This window comes from Leptonychotes weddellii, chromosome 5, assembly GCF_054177405.1.
Source record: "Leptonychotes weddellii isolate Sample4059 chromosome 5, ASM5417740v2, whole genome shotgun sequence".
Taxonomy (NCBI): Eukaryota; Metazoa; Chordata; class Mammalia; order Carnivora; family Phocidae; genus Leptonychotes; species Leptonychotes weddellii.
The window spans coordinates 145,837,888-145,849,631 of record NC_138373.1 but is presented as its reverse complement, the minus strand read 5'-3'; the positions used below and the strand labels follow the sequence as shown (position 1 = coordinate 145,849,631).

The following is an 11,744-nucleotide window of genomic DNA, read 5'->3' as shown; positions in this document are numbered from 1 at the left end:
TTTTTTTTTAAAGATTTTATTTATTTATTTGAGAGAGAGAGAATGAGAGACAGAGAGCATGAGAGGGAGGAGGGTCAGAGGGAGAAGCAGACTCCCTGCCGAGCAGGGAGCCCGATGCGGGACTCGATCCTGGGACTCCAGGATCATGACCTGAGCCGAAGGCAGTCGCTTAACCAACTGAGCCACCCAGGCGCCCCGGTCCTGAGAACCTTTTTCTCTTCTGTGCTCAAAAACACAGAGTAGACAGGGTAAAGGCAACATGACCTTGCAAAAAGAGCCTGGATATGGAATCTAAAGACTAGGTCTGCCACTTCTAGCTATGTGCCCTTGAGCCCATAGATAGCCACTTTGTCTTTCTGAACCTCAATTTCCTATTCCCCGCCAAAAGAGAATACTTGTATCTCCCTCATAAGTTTTAATGTAAGAGAATTATATGTGATGACATGTGAAAATGCTTGGGATAGATAATACGTAGTACATAGCAAGCACTCAGTAAAGGTTAACAGGTGAATTGAGACAAATGAAGAAGAACAACCATTCTTCCTGTTTTTTAATACTTTCCTATGCTGGGTCAACTTGCATTATATCCTTGAGAAACAGACAAGTTTCATTTTTTCTGGGATAGATGGCTCTTCCCTCTCCCCAGAATAACAAGGGTCAGTGAATGAAGGAAGAAGGCTTGAAAATTAGTCTCAGTAATACAGTAGAAATTAGATGTTGTTACCTGGAGCCAGATAGGTAACTGTGCTCTAAACATAGTACAACGTATTTTGCTACCCATTAGAAAATGTAAGGGTCAAGGAAAAAGAGAAAGGATGGAGTATACTCCCTAATTTTTTTTATCAGGCTACTTCAACTCAGTGCTACAGGTTTAACTCCTGCCTTTTTTGTTCAAAACTAACAGTTACAGGCTCTTCATTGCCAGGCACTGTTACAAGGGCTGTAGACATATAACTCATTTAATCCTGACAACAAACCTATGACGTAGGTACTATTATTGTCCCTGTTGGACAGGTGAGGAAACTGAGGCACAACAAAGTTATATAATTTGTCCTAGGACACATGGATGGTAAGTTGAAGATCAGAGTCCAGGCGGTCTGGCTCCAGAGCCTGCGCTATGGCCACAGGATCTCTTGAGTACCTTGATCATTAGAACTATAACTCACTGAGTAAAAGCCTCCTAGGTACACTGTGCTCAGTGTACAGCATTAAACTTCAGTTAATTTAAGACGCACGATAACTTAGGTAATGTTATCCCTATTTTACAGATAAGGAAGCCAAGACTCAGGCTTAAAATAACATCCATAGCCATGAAGCCAATAAAAGGCAGATTTGAGCCAAGATTTATCTGACTCTAAATTCTACCTCCTTTCCAGTCTCTGGAGGGAACAGCCCATTAAACATGCTCCTCTGCAGAAATCTATGGAATGAACTCAAAGAGTCAGAACTCCACCCCAAAGTGGAAAGCAAAAGGAAAAAGTCCTCTTACATGGTCCAGGATATTTACATACCCTACTCAAATGTGTGATGTGTTTCTAGAACTGTCCCAAGTTCTAGCTTTATTAGAGAAACAAAGTAGCATAGAGAACCTCCTCCCCCAAATAACGAACCAGTCGCTTTCTCTGTACATCATTCATTTCCATTCTTGGTTAGACTCCTCGATGCCCCATAATCACCCCTTATTCTGAACATTTCTCAAATTGATTTTTCCAGATGAGGACAATGAAGCACATGGTATTCAGCTACTTTTTCAGGGTTTCAAACTTCATATCCCATAAAGCTGGGCAATTTAATTCCACATCCCCATTTTTATTGCCAGACCACCACAATCATACTTCCCCTTCCTATTGATCTGCCTCCTAGGTCTCTCTTGCCTTGAGGGGTATAGCCCCACTGCCAACATGAACCTCAGCTATTTTCTTTGTATGCTAGCCCTACTATAATCAGCGTTAAACATGAGAGCTCTTTTCTGAAGGAGCTGACTGACCGGGTTTGAGTTAAGTCAGAGCATTATCAGGCATGGCCCAAAAAGCACTTCAGGAATACCACCTTAAATAATATACACTGGGCATTACAACTTTACAAACATTCTCAATGTGAAAGGGGAGCTGGAGATGTCCAGAACCTAAGCTCTGACAGCACTTGGCTAGGAGTGGTTAAGTGGAAACCAATCTGGAGGGAGATCAAGGAGAGGAAGAGATAAATTCAAGGAATCCAATCTGGAGTTCTAATCAGTTTAGCCATGAAGGGAAGGAGAAATATTGAAGAAACTGGTAAGATGCAGTTGGAGGTTTTTCCTCCTCCCTTCCCTAGAGAAGAAATTTCCTATTTATTGCTGGATATCTGGCATATAGTAATTGCAAAAGAAATACTAGTTGATCCAACACTCTTTCTTTTGAAAATCAGTTGGTAGCTGCCTCAAATTCTTTTTGGAAAGGAGTTATAAATCACGTTAAATGAATATAATCTCTACAATATGTACACCTATGCCTTAAATGAATTTCTCCTAAATTAGGCAGATATGCAACAGTAAAGCATATTAGAGAGTGAAGGAGCTAAGATACAAACAGAATTTAATCCATCCATACATCCTCCAAGAAGAAAGCAGCATGGTACTGTAGAAAGAGCTGTCAGACAACCTAGATTCAAATCTCAGCCCCATCTCTCAATGACTGTGTGGACTTGAGGCAACATTATCCTAAATGTCGTTTGTGAAATGGGGAATACCACCACTTTCCTCACAGGGTTGCTGGGAAGATTAAATGGAAATGAAGGTGTTTTATTTCTGGATCTCCTCCACCCAGGGCAGAAATGGCACACTGGCAGTTCAATCATACAAAGTATAATAAAGTGCAGTGGTGGGGACATAGCAAACACAGAAAGGGAAACTATGAGTGGAAGCTAGTGAAAGGAAGAAAAATGCTATATCTAGGGTGAGACTTGGTGTTGAGTGTTTTCACAGGGGTGAGTAGTCAGTCATTTCTATAAAGTAGTCTTCTAAATGGAAGAATAAAGGTGTGGTATGCTACCTTTTGAAGTGAGCATGTAAAATTCCTGGAAGGAAAAGTAATGAGCTAACGGTTCTTGGAGAAACATTCAGAGAAGTGGCTGGGATTTATAACAAGATACCTTTATACTGCAGAGTTGTAAAGTGGAAAGAACAATGAATGGTTTGAAGACCTAGGTTGGAATCCCAGCTCACAAGTATGACCTTGGGCAAATTACTTAACCGATACAGAATCTCAATTACAAAACGAAGATAAAACCTCACAGGACTGCCGTTGAGATTAAATGAGAGAATGGATGGGAAAGCTGTTAATGCGATACAAATAACAGGTATTATTCGGAGTCAGAATCTCTCTTCCCCCGCCCACTTAACAACATAGTACGTCCATGACCTTGGCATGATTTCAGTTCTTAGCGCCTCAGTTTTCTCATCTATAAAATGGGAAGGATGACACCATCTACCCTATAAACACTCTGAGAATCAAATTAGATCATATAGGAGACATCAAGCCTTGGAAAGTGTACAGTGCTATAGGTATACAAAGAACTGCCATCGTGGCTGATGTTTTATGCATATCGAGGGCCGTGTTTAAGCACGGAAACACGGATTTTTCATGCTATACAGGTGAGGAAGCCTCGCGTGCATTTCTGCATCCCAGAGTGGGGCACAGGGCACAGACGCACATCTACGGATTCCGGGGGTGTGACTTGCACGCTTGGGAAGAGGACCGTAGGACAGGCTGCTGGGCCGGAATCGGAGGAGTGGGCGCCAGGGTGGGGGCAGGGGGATGCAGGATGCACGGACGGGAAAGGCTGGGGGCACAAACACGCATGCCCAAGCCGGAAACGTTTTCGGGGAAGAGCAACGCGCATCCCCGGAATGAAGGGGGTTGGGAGGGATGCGATGTGCAAGCCCCGAGGGCGGCCCGGGGGTGCTCCACCGCACGCCCGGGGCCAGGGCTCTTTACCTTATCGCTGTAATCCCTCAGGACCCGCTCGATAGCCCCCGCCTCGCCGGCCCGGACGATGTAGAGGGCGCGCTCCTCATCCATGGCCGCAGGTGCGGGGGAGCCGCGGCCGCTCTGCGCGCCCAAGCCGCTGCCTCCAGGTAAACGCCTCGCGCCCCCGCTCGCTCGCTCGTTCCCAGCTTCCTTCCTTCCCTCCTTCCCTCCCTCCCTCCTGCCTCCAACCCGCCAGCCTCCGCCCGGGCAGGGCCGACGTCACCGCCCCTCAACTTTCACCCCGCTACGTCACGGTCCCCCAGCAACCGGCGCCTCGCGGCCGCCCCCGTCAAGGCCCAGGACTCGATAGAGCCCTGACGAGCGGCCCGAGGCGGGGCCAGGCCCGAGGCCTCGCTTACTCTCCTGCCTCTCCCTCCCTCGGAGAAGAGTACAGCCTTTTAAGTGGGCTCTTGCAGAGAGAACTGTTCTTCTCTCCTGACCCTCCTCTATGAATCATTCTCCTCAGCTGACGAGAGCGACCCGGCTCTTCCCCGCCCCTCTAAGAGCCAGCAGCTAAATGGACTACAATTCCCTGCGTTCGTTGGGGGCATTCCAGTCTTCCATCTAATTTACTGGAGTGCCGAATGGCATGCCGGGATTAGTAGTCATCCAGCGGGAAAGACTTCCCGCCAAAGGCATGCTGGGAGCTGTGGTCCGGCCAGGGCCGGAAACGGGAGTCCCGGGGCCGCTCGAGGCCAGCGGCCAAGAGACCGTTAGGGGAGGGTGCAAGCGTCGGCTCTGCCTCCTTTTTGTTCCTATCGGAGCTGACCGTCCTACTCAGCTTGGCTGGTCGGGCAGGTTGACAGTCGCGGAAACTGGCACCCCTTGGTGGAAACTGCCAAGCACCGGTTTAATTCCCTCTTTTTCTCGTTTAGCGGTTTCGGTCTCTTTGAAATTCTTTCCTTCCTCCCCTTGTTTGCGGTCATGTTATGTACTCAGCAGCAGTAATGTGGGAAATTGCAGGCAGTTATCTGGATAAAATGATTTTTTTTTTTTTTTTTTTTTTTGCCTTAGTGATAGTCGCTGCCACGTCTCACGTGCCGCGGGGGTTCCAGACTCAGTGTTAGGTGGTCGCCATGCAGCTTCTGATTCTCACGACACGGAGATTTTTGTGGAAGCAAAGGAACCCGGATAGGTTAAGTAATTTGCCCTAAGACACACAGCTGGTAAATGGGGAATTAAGAGATTTAAATCCGGGTCTTTTCCCCAAAGGCAGCTGCTCTACACCCGCCAGTCGTGTAATAATACTGATGTACTAGTGATGATAGTGGTGATGCGGGAAGTGAAGGAGAAAGAGGCTCACGTTTGCCAAGTGTTTACTATGTGCAATTTTTCTGTTACATACTGCACCTGTGTCCTCTCAGTCAGTTTCTCACAAAGTCAACAGGTATTTGAGAACCTGTGGTTGTACCTGGCACTGTTCAATAAAGTTCAGTACTGTTCAGGGTAGATACAGTGGGCCCCAAATAAAGTCCCTGCTCTTATGGAGCTTCCATTCTAGTGCCTAATCCTATGAGGGAGGTACTGTTCTCATTGTAAGATGAGGAAACAGTCTTGGAGAGGTTAATAGATTAATTTACCAAGATTGGACAATTTGGAAACTGAACCTGAACTCAGAGTCTACGCTCTTTCTGCTCTCCCAAGCTATATGTTAGAGAGTGGGTGAATTTCCCAAGTAATTTTCAGTTCTATTCCAAGCAGCCTTTACCAGAAATCATCTTTGATGCCTCTTCTACCCATGTCTACCTCCTGAGCTGTGCTGAAGAGGAACTAGAGGGGACAAAAATGTATTCATCTAATAATTACTGTATTTCCTCTATGTGTCAGATGCTGTGCTAGCTCTGGGATTTTGGAGATAAAAAGAAATATAGAATCTAAGCTCATGGAGCCTTTGGTCTTTCTGTGGATTATACTTTTCATGCGGCAGACATTTATTGAGCATATTTGTTGAGGCAGGCACTGGAGTAGGTGCTGTGTCCATAATAAACGAATTCACAAAGATTCTAATCTATCTCTTGAAAAAGTCCACTTCTTAGAGAGGTCACGGTATAATAAGCTACATTCCTTAGGTAATAGTAATATCTTGCAATTGTTTTTTTAACAGTTTACAAAAAAACATTTTAATACACACTATCTTAATGGATCATTGAGGAAGGTATTGTTCCCATTTATAGATAAGAAAACAGGCTCCGATGAGCTAAGTAACAAGAGCTAGGGCTCAAACTGAGAGCTGTAAGGTAATGGTATTTGGGTGCCTACTCAATGTCCAGTAGTGTATTCTGTGCCTTTTGGGTAACCATATATTTATTTTTGGAGCAAGGGCACCAGGACAGGACACTAACCAGCATAAAGTATCTGAGTTGAGATGTTTCTTTTACAGAATTTTTAAAAGACTTTATTTATTTGAGAGCAAGAGAGAGAGAGCCTGAGCTCTGGAGAGGGGCAGAGGGAGAGCGAGAAACACACTCCCTGCTGAGCAGGCAGCCCGATGTGGAGCTTGATCCCAGGACCCCGAGATCATGACCTGAGCCACCCAGTTGCCCCAAGATGTTTTCTTTTAAAGAGGGTCTTACACAGGTGTTTGTAATGTCTGTTTACCAGAAATAGGCTTATGTTTTTAGGCTCTAACCCTGTACTTCTAAAAAGAAATTTAAAAAATGTGAAACCACATCAATTAACTACTTGGGAAATTGCACTTTAGTAATTTTAATTAAGCACTAATATTCTGATTTTATAAATCAAAAGGATCTTTGACTCTAATTCAAGTCATCCTTTGACCACTGACGAGACTCTGGTCCCAGAAAAATTAAGTGACTTGTCCAAAGTCAATAGTTAAAAGCAGACTCTGGGACTAGAGCCTAGACTAGCTAAATCCTGGTCACTACATCACTTTACCTCCCTGAATATTTAGTTATGTGATACTTTCAGTGACTAGAACTTCTAGTCCAGCACTAACTCCAGTTCCTGTTGATTCTTGGGTGGCATGGTACTGAGGAATTAGGATTTAGAGCCCAGGTAATCAAAGCAACACATAATTATTCACAAGTCATCGCTCTGAAGGATAGTAATATAAGAATTCTACACATATGTACACACTGTGCTTTATTCTTCTCAGATATCTCCACATAGATCATCTGATTTAATCCTTCTAATAACTGAAAAATGCAAGGTCAATAGGACAGTCACTATCTTCCTTTTTATAGAGAAAAGGGAAGTTCGGGGTGTTGATTAGCTTGCTCACAAGCAATAAGTCTGCTAATAAGTGGTATAGTTGAGGGCTAGAAGTGCACTGGGCTCTGATAGCATAAAATGTTATGGATCGGGGCCAATGAAAAAACCTGCAAATAAATACTAGTCATTTCTTTTGGACTTTGATATATCCCACTGTGGCATTTCCTCTGCTGTGACAATGGGCTAGATGGAATGTGCCAGATTGGTCTTTAAGGAGTACCTGGTGCTAACAGCTTTTAAAATCCAAATCTTACACACACACACACACACACACACTCACACACTAATTTTTTCTATAGAAGAAAGCAGAAATTTAAAAACTGAACAGTTTGGTTTACTCGCTACAGCTCCTGAACCGGAGTTCAGAGAATTCCATGAATTCAGGGCATGACCTGTCACTCAACAATCACCTTGACACTGTTAGGCTACTCTTTCAATCTTTAAGTCACAGAATCTTCAGCTGTAAAATAAAGGGGTTGGTCCAGATAGTATCTTAGTTCTCAGTTCTAAAATTCTGTGATTCTAAGAACAACAAAACCATATTTGATCATGCTCATTCTTTAGAAAAGTCTATTAATAAGGGTGAGGTTATATAAATACATGATCAAATACCAATGTGGTGCATGCAAATCATTGCTTGGGCTACCTGCACAGATTCTGATTCAGTTGATCTGTGGTGAAGTCTTGGTAGCTATAAATGCTTCTGAGTTGATTTGAGTGAGCAGCCAGGGTTGAGAACCAACGGACCAATATTTTGATACAGTATCAATCACTGAACTAGTTTTTTGATAGACTGTCAAACTCATGTGCATGTGACTTGCTGGTCTTTGAGAATTCAGAATAGCCTAGCAGATGAAAGTGATTTTTATTTCATTTTCTACCAATAATCTCCCTTTTGTAGCGAAGTTAACATGGTTTGTTCCTTTAACAAATATTTGGTGCTTATTAGAGCACAGCATTGTCCTAGGCACCATAAAAAAATAAAAGTGAGTAGAAACCATTTATCTTGTCCTTTGGGGATCTAAGAAAAAGCCAGGCAACAAATGAATCTTTTCTGGTAGGAAGGAAAGAATTGAACATAAGTACTGTGCAAATCAAAGCAAGATAAACATTGATGGGAAGACAAGGAAGCAGAGAAGCCTTCTCGGAGAAGGTGAATTATAAGGAGAGAACAGTGGAGAGAGCTTGGAGGGCCAGCAGGTTGGGGGGGGGGGGGCGAATGACATGAGAGGAGTTCAGGAAACCAAAATTAACGAGACACTTGAGAAATACCAACCCGGTTAAACTTGAAAGCCAGCAGTAGAGATTTCTTAGAGGTCAGTTGGTCAGTGGGATAAGTAAAAGTTAAATCTGAGAGACATTTCATAATCAATGATGACTCCATAGCCAACCAGTCCAACTTCGGTTTATGGCATGTTACGTTCCTGAAAACATTCTCTTACCATGCCTTATGACATAAAGTTAAATAGCACTGAGAGACAGGAGAGGGTCTGTTGCCTGCTGGTGTCAGATCCTTGTACACATTATTTTAATTTCTCAGGGTCTCATTTATAAAATTAGAGTTGGACTGGATGACTTCGAAGTTTTTTTTTTTTAAACTCCTAAAAATCTATGATTACTTGATCCAGCCTTTCAGCACCTTTATTTGGTTCCTCAGGCATATTCCCAGTATTTTTTAATTGCTAAAATTGAACCCATGCTGCTAGTCCTTGGCAGATGTACCTATTGTTGTTTAATATTGACTGTCCACAGTGGGACTCTCAAATTAAGCACACAAAATGGGCTCTGCCCTTTAGGAGTTTTTATTTATTCAAGAACTGGAATGTGGGTCAGACCTATTTGCATCTCGCTGGCTTGGAATCCCATCCAAACACCTCTTGGGAAAACCCAGCGCTTTGGGTGGCAATGCTGTAATGTGGCAAAAGGCCCCGGGACCGGGGATTGGAAAACCTGGGTTTGAGTCCCAACTCTCTGTGTGTGTCTCAGAAGCCCATCATGTGTCAAATTCTTTAAAACCCCTTCTGACAACCAATTTTTTTGTATCTAACAGGAAAACTTGAAAGCCAAAAGACTAGTTTGAATTTTTAACTCTGTCCCTGGGTGTTCGAGGATAGGTCACTCACCCTCTTCGAACATTGATTTTCTCAACTGTAATGAACATTATGAAACTTACTTTGGAGGGTTACAAGAAGTGGCCGTCAAAGTGGCCGGCACAGCAGCCCTGGGGCGGAGTAGCCCCTAAAATGTTAGCCGAACTGGAATGCAAAATGCAGCCTCCCTCACAATGATGTGAAGATTCGGGGATAAAGGTCATGTTATTCCTATTGATGCACAAACACACGAGTTTTGTCGTTGCTGATGTGTAACAACAGAAAAGTAATTCCTGCACACTGCTTTGGTCTTTCAGCCTTGAAGTTAACGTCTTTAATGCTGACATGCTTTAACATAGGACAGGACAGTTTGGGGACACTGTCATATATGTGTATGCGTAAATGAGGAGACTAAAACAACACACACACACACACACACACACGCCCCATATCAGTGTCGTTGCAATTAAGTGTTTGAGATTCACACATCAGAAGAAATATATTCTCACAGCCCTTCTTCCCCCTACTCGCTTTTTAACTCTTTATGCAGTAAAGCATTAATTTACTTACCAACATTTGATTAAACTCTTAAGGTTCAACCCTAGGAGGAGGCAGGAGTGGACAAAGGATTATTGTCATTCATCATCAACACATTTTAGTCTTCCCCTCCAGTCGCCTATGAAGGATTAGCATTTCCCTGAAAGGAGGAGGACAGAATAAATTGCATCTACCACCGAAGAGCTGAGCTCCTTTCAGCTGGGGGCACATACCGGGAGCTTTTCCCATATTAGTCAGCTTTATCTCAACTTTGGGGCAGTGCCTCCATCTGAATTTCATGGGTTTCAGGGTCAGTCAAAACAGAATTGTAGGGTTGTTGAGGTCAGAGGCCACTGCTGTCAAAGGGTAGTGACCTGAACAGCAAGAGGTAGCCAGCTCCCCCCCCACCTCCCCCCTTCAAATGACTTCATTCTAGTGAATACTTGGCTCATTGCACCTCCCCTGCAGAGTCTTTTTTCAACCTGCTAATAAAAATCCTCCTGTGACCTGTTTTTTTTTTTTTTAACATTATTACTGATTTTCTTTTGTTCCTGTTTCTATATAGAATGACCAAATCTTTGTCCTTGATAATGTATAGTTCGTCCGTACCCTGGGAAATGACAGAGGGAAGGCCCGTGTGCTGCTAACAGAATGAGTGCAGTGCCGCCTGGGGGAAAGATCTGGTGCCCAGCTTAGAGACTGCCTTCATTTAGCGCACACAAGGATTTCCCAGAACTTCTGAAACTCTTTTTCATCCCCAGTAGGTTCTATTACCATGGTCAAGGTTGATTTAAGAACTGCACCAGCCAAAGGCACTTAGGAGAGAGGCCTGGGGGTGGGGTGGAGTGGAGACAAAAGGAGGAAGGAGGAAGAAGGCAGAGTGCTGTTGTAGGAAGAGCACCAGCTCTGGAGTGGGGCAGTTCTGTCTTCAAATCCCAGCCCTGCCACCTAACCGGGTGACTTTGGGCATGGCTCCGTGTCTCCGTCTCCTCACGTGTACACAGAAATGATCACGCCACTGACATTGCAAGGAGGTTGTGAGGAACGGAGTCGGGGCATCTGATGATGTGCCTGGCACAGAGCAGACCCCAAGAAATAGGAACCTCCATCAATGGAGGCAGACCCAACTCCCAGACCTGAGATGGCAGAGTCCTAGAACCTCCATCAATGGAGGCTGAGAGCGAGGGGAGGTGAGCGTGTGGCGGGCTCCTCATTTAGACGGTCACTCTGCCTGACTACCTTTCAGTCCTCGCCATTGATGGGGTCTGAGAGGCGCGGGCCAGGACACTTGGGAGACCAGCCCTGGTGGGAGCACAGTTTGGCAGTTCCCGGAGAATCCACTCTTCTCAACTTCTCTCTGCAGCTCTTCCCTCCTCTCAGGAGGCTCTTCTAAATACCAAGTGGCAGCCCTGCAGCTGTTCCTGAGGCTGATTCTCTCACCCCTGCTGTCGCGGTCAGACTTCATTATTTCTCATCATCGTTCTCAAACAACTGGTTTTAGCTCTTGAGGCATTTATGATGGCGAAGGGAGGACTATGACTGGGGAGCCCTGTTTCTCCCGCCCACCACCTCTCTTCACCCACACTCCCTTCCTAGCAACAGCTCCTTGCTCAACTCTTGGGGCCCACGTCTTCCGTCTCACCTACACCAGCAGCAGCAAAATATGGGGGTGAGAAGGCTGGGGGCGGTGGCGAGGTGCAGGGGGAGGGATGGGGGAAGAGCTTCAGGGAGGAGGCTGACGAAGCACAAAAGGTTCTGACCTCCTTGGAAGAAGAGGAAACCACAGGGGCCGTGTCCAAGCTGGTTCAGCTTGGGAGGCTGCCAAGGAACTGAAGCAGAGAAAGTCCAGGTTAGGAGGGCAGGCGGCACAGTGGTAGGG

At 44.9% G+C, this 11,744-nt stretch overlaps 1 long non-coding RNA gene across 1 annotated transcript in view; it reads right to left on the bottom strand.

The window, feature by feature from the left end:
* The window catches only part of LOC145721898 (uncharacterized), a 25,984-nt gene extending 21,419 nt beyond the window's left edge, over positions 1-4,565 (bottom strand). The window contains exon 1 of the long non-coding RNA XR_014145905.1: positions 3,975-4,565. This is a non-coding gene — a long non-coding RNA (uncharacterized LOC145721898). The remainder of the gene's footprint in view (positions 1-3,974) is intronic.
* Positions 4,566-11,744: the final 7,179 nt, after the last annotated feature.